At 38.6% G+C, this 8855-nt stretch overlaps 1 protein-coding gene across 5 annotated transcripts in view; it reads right to left on the bottom strand.

The window, feature by feature from the left end:
* Positions 1–8855, bottom strand: part of Stag2 (stromal antigen 2) — a 130086-nt gene that overhangs the window by 119025 nt on the left and 2206 nt on the right. Inside the window, exon 1 of one of the 5 annotated variants that reach the window (XM_010609952.3) lies at positions 8674–8827. The exons of the other annotated variants lie outside the window; for them this stretch is intronic. The gene's annotated coding sequence lies outside the window, so the exon portion shown is untranslated. Of the gene's footprint in view, positions 1–8673; positions 8828–8855 lie in introns of those variants that run through there. 5 annotated transcript variants of the gene reach the window in all.

The raw sequence follows: 8855 nt of genomic DNA, 5'->3' as shown, positions 1-8855 counted from the left end.
TCATTGACTTTTTATGAAAGAGTTTTTAATTATATAATGAACAGAGCTACCACAGTATTCTTTTTACAAATAAAATTGTGCATTTCACTTCCCATATGAGGTGGGGATACTGAGAACTGACTAAACCCAGGGCCTTGGCACTGAGTTACATCCTCAGCCCTTTTCATCTTTTTCAGACAGGATCTAGCTAAGTAGCTAAGGTGCCCTGCCCAGGCTGAGATTAAATTTTCAACCCTCCTACATCAGCCTCTCAGAGTGCTGTGATTACAGGCCTACACTTCCATGCCTGGCTTCACATTTAACTCTAAAACTAAGCACTAACTCCTTGAAATCAACACCAACTTATCTCATAGAGATGGCAATATCATCAACTGCATTAACATTTCATCATAAGTAATTTTAATAGAGGATATGTTATGGATACTACCAGGAGAACGATTGTGAAAAATAATACTGTTTAAAACCAAGATCCTTAATATTATAGCAGCCTGCTCAATCAGGGTTCCTCATATTAACTTTACAACTCAAAATCTGTGACTACTGTACTTTTGGTGCCTAACTATTAAATATCTAGAGAAGGAAAAAATATACTTATACAATAGATACTTTGGAGTATTTTGGACATGGAAAACCATTTCTTGGTATTCTTGAAAAACAAAGAGAAATCATAGATGAAAAGACTCAACAGTGAACAGTCTGGGTACAAGACTGCCGATCATCACCTAGGAGAACTTTCCTAAAGGATGAAACTTATGAAATATAAAATATAAAACATAAAATATATAAATTTGACTCATGGCTATGAAAAGCACTAGCAGGTGTGGTGGTGCATGCCCGTGATCCCAGCTAGGCTGAGGCAGGAAGATCACAAGGTTTGAGGCCAGCCTGGGCAATTTAGCAAGACACTGTCTCAAAATTTTAAAAGGGCTGGGGATATACAGATCAATGGTAAAACACTTGCCTAGATGCATCAAGGTTCTGGGTTCAATTTACTCTACCCAGGAAGATAAAAAAAAGAAAAAAATGTACAGTATATGCAGTTTTAACTGATCGCCACTAATCTATCTTAGATTTTAAAAAACAATCCAACATTCAGAGCTAGGTGTAATGGTGCACACCTGTAACTCCAATATAAGGTAGTCTCAGGCAGAGGAGGATCACAAGTTCAAAGCCAACCTGTGCTACTGTAATAGGTTTGAGGCTAGCCTATACAGTGGTACCCTCTCCAAAATACCAAAAAAACCCCAAAAAACAAAACATAATAAATCCCAACACCCAGCATTCTTTCAGTTAAGAAAAACTCTAGTGATAGTCTATAAAAAGCAGGAAGGAAGACAAACAAGAGAAAACTGAGAACAAGGTACTGATCTGAACCTAAGATTCTGGAGCCATTACATTAACTATTTCTCAATGTTCAAATGGGAAGGGGAACAAGGGAGGAGGAAGGGAGAAAGGAAGGAAAGGACAAGAAAAAAGGTGAAAATAGAAGGAAAGAATGGAAACAAAGCTTTAGTACATTACGGAGGGGAGGCGAGGGGAGAGGGCTTGCGGGGAGGGAACAATGGGAAAAAAGAAAAACATTATTTCTCATCTGAAAAAAATAAAAACAAAACTTAATAAGGTAAAAGATTAAGTACTATAAGAAGCAAACAAAAGATATTAAAAAGAGATTATTTTTAACCCTTTTGGGGGGCAGTCCTGGAGATTAAACGCAAGGCTTTAATACTGATCTGTGTTCCCAGCCCTTTTTATTTATTTATTTTTTTGAGACATGGTCTTGCTAAATTGCTCAGTCTGGGCTAGAACCTATCATCCTCCCGCCTCAAGAACAGCTGAGATTATAGGTGTGTGCTACACTGTCCAGCTATCTAAATTTTAAATTCACAAATCCAATCACAATAAACAAATTACAGCACATTTTGGATAGGGCATAAATGATATAAAGAAGAAAATAACTGTGAAACCATTCTATGCACTATAGTGTGACCTCCCCAAAACTCAATTCAAGCCAGGTATGGTACTACATGCTTGTAGTTCCAACATTCTGGAGGCTAAGGCAGGAGGATCACAAGTTCAAATTCAGCTTGGGATACTTAGTGAGGCCCTGTCTCAAAATAAAAAATACAAAAGGACTGGGGATATAGCTCAGTGTGAAGCACTGGGTTCAAGCCCAGTACCACCAAAAAAAAATTAAATATTCAACATATTACAAATTTAATAAGCATATTCAACAGCAAAGCTCGGATTTATTTCAACTATTCTGAAAGTATAAAACAGTACAGGGCCAGGGATTTTAGCTCAGTGGTTCCGCCACCTGCCTTGCAAACGTAAGGTCCCCGGTTCAAAAAAAAGCACAAAACCTTTATTTGGCAACAAATTTGCTGATCCTGAATAAAAACAAGCATGTACCCTGTACTATACATGAAAAAAATCTTGATTATGCAAAGTTAAAATGATGATGCATGCTTTCAAATGAGAGCCCCAAATCTAATCCAGATAAGAGAAACAACCAAGTTTAACAAACAACAACAACAAAAAAAAACCCACAAATGATTCGAACCCAAGCTAATCTGGGTGTGATTTAGGGTAACTCATTTACTCTCTAGTCTAGATCCTCACTTTCCTCTTTAGTAAAATGATATGGACCACCTATCTCGCAAGAGAATATTAAACAATGTTAAAACAGGTTAACATTCAAAAGGCTCAAATGGCAATAATAAAATTTTAAAGTAATGATTCAAAAAACTACAGAGCCGGGCATGGTGGCGCATGCCTGTAATCCCAGCACTCAGGAGGCTGAGGCAGGAGGATCACAATCACTGTGAGTTCGAGACCAGCCTGGGCTACACAGTGAATTCCAGGTCAGTCTCAACTACATAATGAGACCCTGTCTCAAAAAAAAAAAAAAAATACAGGTCACACCCTATTACATCAAATGTTTTTCTTGCATAAAGTGTAAAGTGAACTCACTACACCACTCAACCAATGACCAACAGAGTTTAAGCAACTTGTTTTTTATAAAGAAATTTTACAGCCAGATGTGGTGGTGTACACCTTTAATGCCAGCACTTTGAAGGCTGAGGCAGGATCTCCATGAGTTTGAGGCCAGCTTGGGCTACAGTGAGTTCAAGGCCAACCTGAACTACACAGGGAGACCCTGTCTCAAAAAAAAAAAAAAAGGAATTTTACCTTTGAGTCGTACACGAAGTTCTCCTAACTCACAGGAATCTCCCTAGTTTTACCTCATCTAGCCTAGTCCTGTATTTCTCCAATGAAAAATTTTAAAAAACAGACCATTCATATTTCAACCTCTCTTCGAGGGTAGGAGTGTAAAGCAATTTCAATAACCTCTTGACTAACAATAACCTTCTTGGTGTCTACTAGCTGGTATCAAAGAACTACAAAAAGCATATATTGAAAATCCAATTCATACCTAAAATGTACAAATAAACTTAATGAAAAAAAAAATCCAATTCAGCCAGGAGGCCAGGGCAGGAAGAATCCAAGTTCAAACCCAGCTTGGTTAACTTAGCAAGCCTCTCTCAAAATTAAAAGGGGTTGGAGATACAGCTCAGTGGAAGAGTGCTTCCCTATACACAACAAGGCCCTAGGTTCGATCCTCAGTACTGGAAAGAAGGCAATTCAATAGACTGTAAACTAAAGCAATTTTATTTCTTTGTAACTCTGTCAAATGGAACGTGCATTAAATCATGTTTATGATAGCTGAAATAAAAATTATATAGAGAATATTAAAAGCCCAAAACATATCAAATGTAGAAAATCACACAAAAGAAAAATATAAAGAACATTTAAAATATCTCTAACTAGTTCTAAAAAGTTCCTTTTTACTCTCCAACTATTAATCACATTTCAATATATACTAATGCTCGTCACTAGCTGAACTATCCCTTTTCTTTACTATTCTCCCAACTCCCAAAGTAGTACTCCACTAAAGTAAAATGTAAAATTTAAGTTCAAAAGTAACTTGCAGCATTAAAACCTGAACTTTTCCATCTATTATAAAGAAGCCATAGCAAAAAAGAATATGCTAATCACTGTTTACTACCTTCCCACACACCGTGGGTGGTATCAGTTAAATATGTAGAATATTAGGTATTACTAAACAGTCCACAGCCTATTTTCACATATAACCCTATATTCCTGAAGGGTGAAATCTAGCATGAGCCTCAGCCTGCACCCCCCTACTCCAACCACCCAATTTAACTCATGGGTCCCCCAGTGACCACAGAAGACGGTAAGGTTGAAAAGGAAAACAAAACATAATGTTGACTTTCATTAAAATATGCTCAGCATGATGGCACTTCTTAGTAAACCCAGCTAGTACAAAGGCTGAAGTAGGAGCACAGAGTATGAGGCTAGCCTAGGCTATTATAGGGAGAACCTGTCTCAATATAAAAAATATTTTTACAATTTTGTTTATTTTTTGTTGTTTTTTTGTTTTGTTTTGTTTTTTTGGTACTGGGGATCAAACTAGGGACCTTGTGGAACCACTGAGCTAAATACCCAGCCCTAAAAAATGTTTTTTAAAGAAGTAGAGGTGTAGATCAATGGAAGAGTACTTGCCTAGCATGTGCAAAGCCCTGGGTTAAATCCTCAGCACCCCCAAAAAAGTCTGGAGTATTTGAGCTTTAAAAAATGAAAATTTGAGAGCATAGGTAAATGCTCAGTGGTGCCAGCGCCTGCCTCGCAAGTACAAGGTCCTGAGTTCGATCCCAGTATCAAAAGAAGAAAGAAATTTTGGCCTCGCGTGGTGGCACATGCCTATAATCCCAGCACTTGGGAGATTGAAGGAGGCTCACCTGGGCTACCTAACACATTAAAGGCCAGCCTGAACTGTGCAGCAAGACTCTGTCTTTAAAAAGCCAAAAAAAAAAATCCAAACTAAATAAACTTCAGTTACCAAACTCATAATTTGTTGGTTTAGTAGTTTAGCTTTTACTGCACCACAATAAAATAAACCTGATGCCACAATCCTCATCATCTACTTAAGAATATTTGCATAGGAATGAAAATTTGAACTTGCCTAATGTTTTCCTTTAACATTTTTCTGAAGCTGAAATGCTTATGAAATACACACACTAACGTTACCAGATGTGAAATATGTCCCCAGAATGGAGTGGAATTTTGGTAACAAAAACATCTTACCAAACATAAAAAGTAAGTAAATATCCAATAATTTGGAGTCCCTTCAGAACTTTTGACATATATTCAAAAATACATTTCATGAGGGGAAAAAAAATCTGACACTGAACAATACAGAACTACAGAAAATAAGACATTTACCTTAGACCTGAAGAGCAGTTCACAAATACATTAATGTATGGAGGGCTTTAATTGCAATCCACTTTTACTGCTGATGGGTAATGGCAAGAATATTCTTAACAGAAAATATCTGAATAGTCTGCATATCAACTTTTAACTACACAGAGCACCAGTTCATTAAAAAGGGGTCTGGTGGCCAGGGATTGGCTCAGTGGTTCTGCTACCTGCCTCGCTAGGGCAAGGGCTGGAGTTCGATCCCAGTCTCAAAGAAAAGGCGGCGGGGGGGGGGCTGGTTAAACCTACTGAAGACATGAATGGAAATTATACAGAAAAGAATAGAAAAACAGCAAATACATTTGTGAAAGATATTTAACCTAGTCAGCTGGGAAATGCAAATTAAAACCACAATGAGGTAACAAGTATCAGATTAGTTAACATTAAAAGTAGCAACAACTTCAAATGGTGACAAATACCCAGAGACACTGGAACACTCCTAATTGCTGGAGTCAGAGAACCACTCTGGAGTGGTAAAATCACCCTAGAAAATACTGTGACAGTTTCTCAAAAATCAGATACAGAATTAAATTCAAAATTAATTCTTAAGTAAAGCAAGTTATGGAACAATATACATAATCTGACCTACTTTAGAAAACCGCTACACAAAAATAAAATGTGCATTGTCAGAATACTCATATTTTTCTTTAAAAAATTGTTATGTACATGTACCGACTCACCATGATGAATATAACCATTATGTAGTGTGAACATGTACCAATAATTTTTTTATAAAAAGAAAAAGGGGGACTGGTTTAAATTGTTTTAAATGCAAACACTCACTTCCACATCAGTTTTTTAAAAAGAAACTCCACCCTCCCTGCCAGTCTCTGATACCTAGGAATCAGATAGCTTTTTCACAGTGGGAAGGAATGGCTAATAAGTAAATTTCTTTCCCATTCTGCTTCTTCACCCAGTCATTAAACATCAGATACTGAAACTGAATGCAGCTACGTAGATCTTCCTACCAGGAATGCTCCCTATGGCACCCCAATTCCTTCCACCATCAGTACAAATGCCAAAGCCCCTCCTATTAATAGTAAATCCCTTTCATACTGACTCATTGTAACTCCAACTCGATGAAATAAGACACCAAGCAGAGTTTTTTAAATTTGCAAATGGAATTTTCCTATTCTCAATAAATTTAAAAGGAAACAAAGTAGAGCACTTTCAGACTGTTACAAACATTTAAAGTTCAATTTATTAAAATTTATGTTGTTTGTTCTATAATGGTTCGGTTAAAGTATTTTTTGTGTATTGCACATTGTGTACTTATATACAAACCTGTTTCCCATGTAAATAAGTGTGATATAAATATAAATTTAATTCATTACGTTAAGATTGAAAATTTTTTTTCCTAAGGAAATTTTCAAGCACACACTAAACTACAAAGTAACAATGAGCTCTCCAGTACTCATTCAGCTACAATTATCAACTGAAGGCCACTTTTGTTTCATCTCTACCTCTTATCCATTCCTTCACCCTCATTATCTTCAAAAAGGAAGTGGAAGACACTGTCTCAAGTACACTGAGAAAGACTCAAAGGTAGCCAAAAGTATCAAACTATCAACTCAAAATTTCAACAACGTAACTGCGCAGGCACTCTACATGTAACCTCTTAGATATGATAATAAATGCCTTTGAAGAATTCAGTTAAAAACAAAGAAATGACCATCGTTAAGAATGTTAATGAAGTCCCCAAGACCCAATCGATACATTTTAAATTACACCTTAAAGAACAGGAATGTGGGGTGAAAAGGAACTTAAACATTTGCAATTAGCTTGCATTCACATAGCATCTTAGCTTGAAATGAAAGACTATTTAACATAATGTGCCATAAAATTACAATTCAATCACTTGAAAAATCGCTGAATACTTATGCCTTAACTGGTCCTCTGATCCCTAATTATAGATTCCTATCAATGTAGAAAGAAAATCAGGCATTTTAAACTAAGTGGCTTAAAATGTTCAAAGTTAACGCCACTGTTCATTGGAAAATATGTGAAAGCCAAGTCTAAACTACCTGAATTGTACGTCATTAAACCGCAATGTATCTACTTCCCAGGGCCTTTTTTTTTTTAATAAGTTCACATATACCCTTAATCGCAACGCGCTAGGTTACAGACAGAATTAGGAGACCGCCTCCTGCTTTTGCTCCTAACCAATACGCAGAGAGAGAAGGTCGGCAGGAAAGTGCTGCGAGGACAGTAACAAACACCAGCAGCTCTGGAGCAGGCCCTGCTAGAGCCAGGAATGACGCACTTCGGTAACCCGACTCTTTCTCCCCTCCACCCCCCCGCCCCCAGCAGCGGCGCTGACACCGCCAACAGCCCGGAGTAGGGAAAAAGACAACAGAAAAAAGGCAGAGCTTGGACCGCACCAGGTTTCATCAAGAAAACCTCGCTTATTCCTCTTTCGACACTAACCACTAGGACTAAACAGGAAAAGAAGCTCCGTGCTTTAGCAAGTCCCATCATGGTGGTTTAAGAGTCACTAAATTAAGCTGATAATGAGTCCAATCCACAGAGACAAATACAGGGTGTGGCTGCCGTGAAATACGGCGGTCCGTGGGAGAAAAGGGGTATGGAATTTACACTCCAGCGTGAAGGGAAGATGGGGCTTTACGGGGGGTGGCGGGGAGGCGGCCCGCGCATTTTAAGGAACCATTGCAAACCCAACACAAGCTTCTCGTTTACTTAAACCTAATCCTACAGATGAAAAGTTTCTAGTAGATCTATCACGTAAACTATAAATAACCATTTAATCAAAAACCAGGTCCCTCAATTTACAAACTATATCCAAGAGAAAGGAGGGAGAGGAACGGGGTGGGGGGGGGGAAGTAGCAACAACATAAAAAACATCCTAGGCCGAGGAGGAGAAAGTCTCAACACACTGGAGGAAACTAATGCAATATTAAAAAATTACAGCCGAACACTGAAGCACGAAAAATAAAAATCACACGATAACCCATTACAGTTGAGGATTAAAAATAAAACGATACATACACAGAGGAAGAGCGGAAACTACCCGTCGAAAGTACAGCGATTTATAAAAAACTGAAGGCAAAACAAGACATTCCCGCGACGAGAGGGGGGAAAAAGGCCGATATCAACAATACGTTTACGATTCTAGGCCAGAAGAAAATGGGAACGGGGCTCAAAGTTTTGCGGAACTACTTGATGCTGTTTCCCACACCTTCTCGCTCCCTTGGCCCATCCGACCCTTTTCCTCCTAAAATTGCCGTCCTCGGAGCTCCGGATACAGGAGAGAAGAAAAGAGAAAGTCGCCCTCAAGCAAGAATAAAAGTGTGGAGGGAAAAAGCAGAGGCTGCCTACCTGGGGCAAGGATCAGCTCAGTTCGTGCCGTGAGAAAGACAGTGCGGGTGGGGGTGGGAACGAAAAGCAGCACTAAAACTAAAACAAAAGTGGCGCCAAAACCCCCCGACAGACAGCCTTCCACTCCCGCCCTTCCCCCCTCCGCCCATGCCAGGCAGGCAGGGCCCCCTTCGGGGCAAGGG

This window comes from Fukomys damarensis, unplaced genomic scaffold (genome assembly GCF_012274545.1).
Source record: "Fukomys damarensis isolate Sample0158 unplaced genomic scaffold, DMR_v1.0_HiC HiC_scaffold_39, whole genome shotgun sequence".
Taxonomy (NCBI): Eukaryota; Metazoa; Chordata; class Mammalia; order Rodentia; family Bathyergidae; genus Fukomys; species Fukomys damarensis.
Note: the sequence above shows the minus strand (reverse complement) of the source record. Positions and strands in the feature narration are given on the sequence as shown.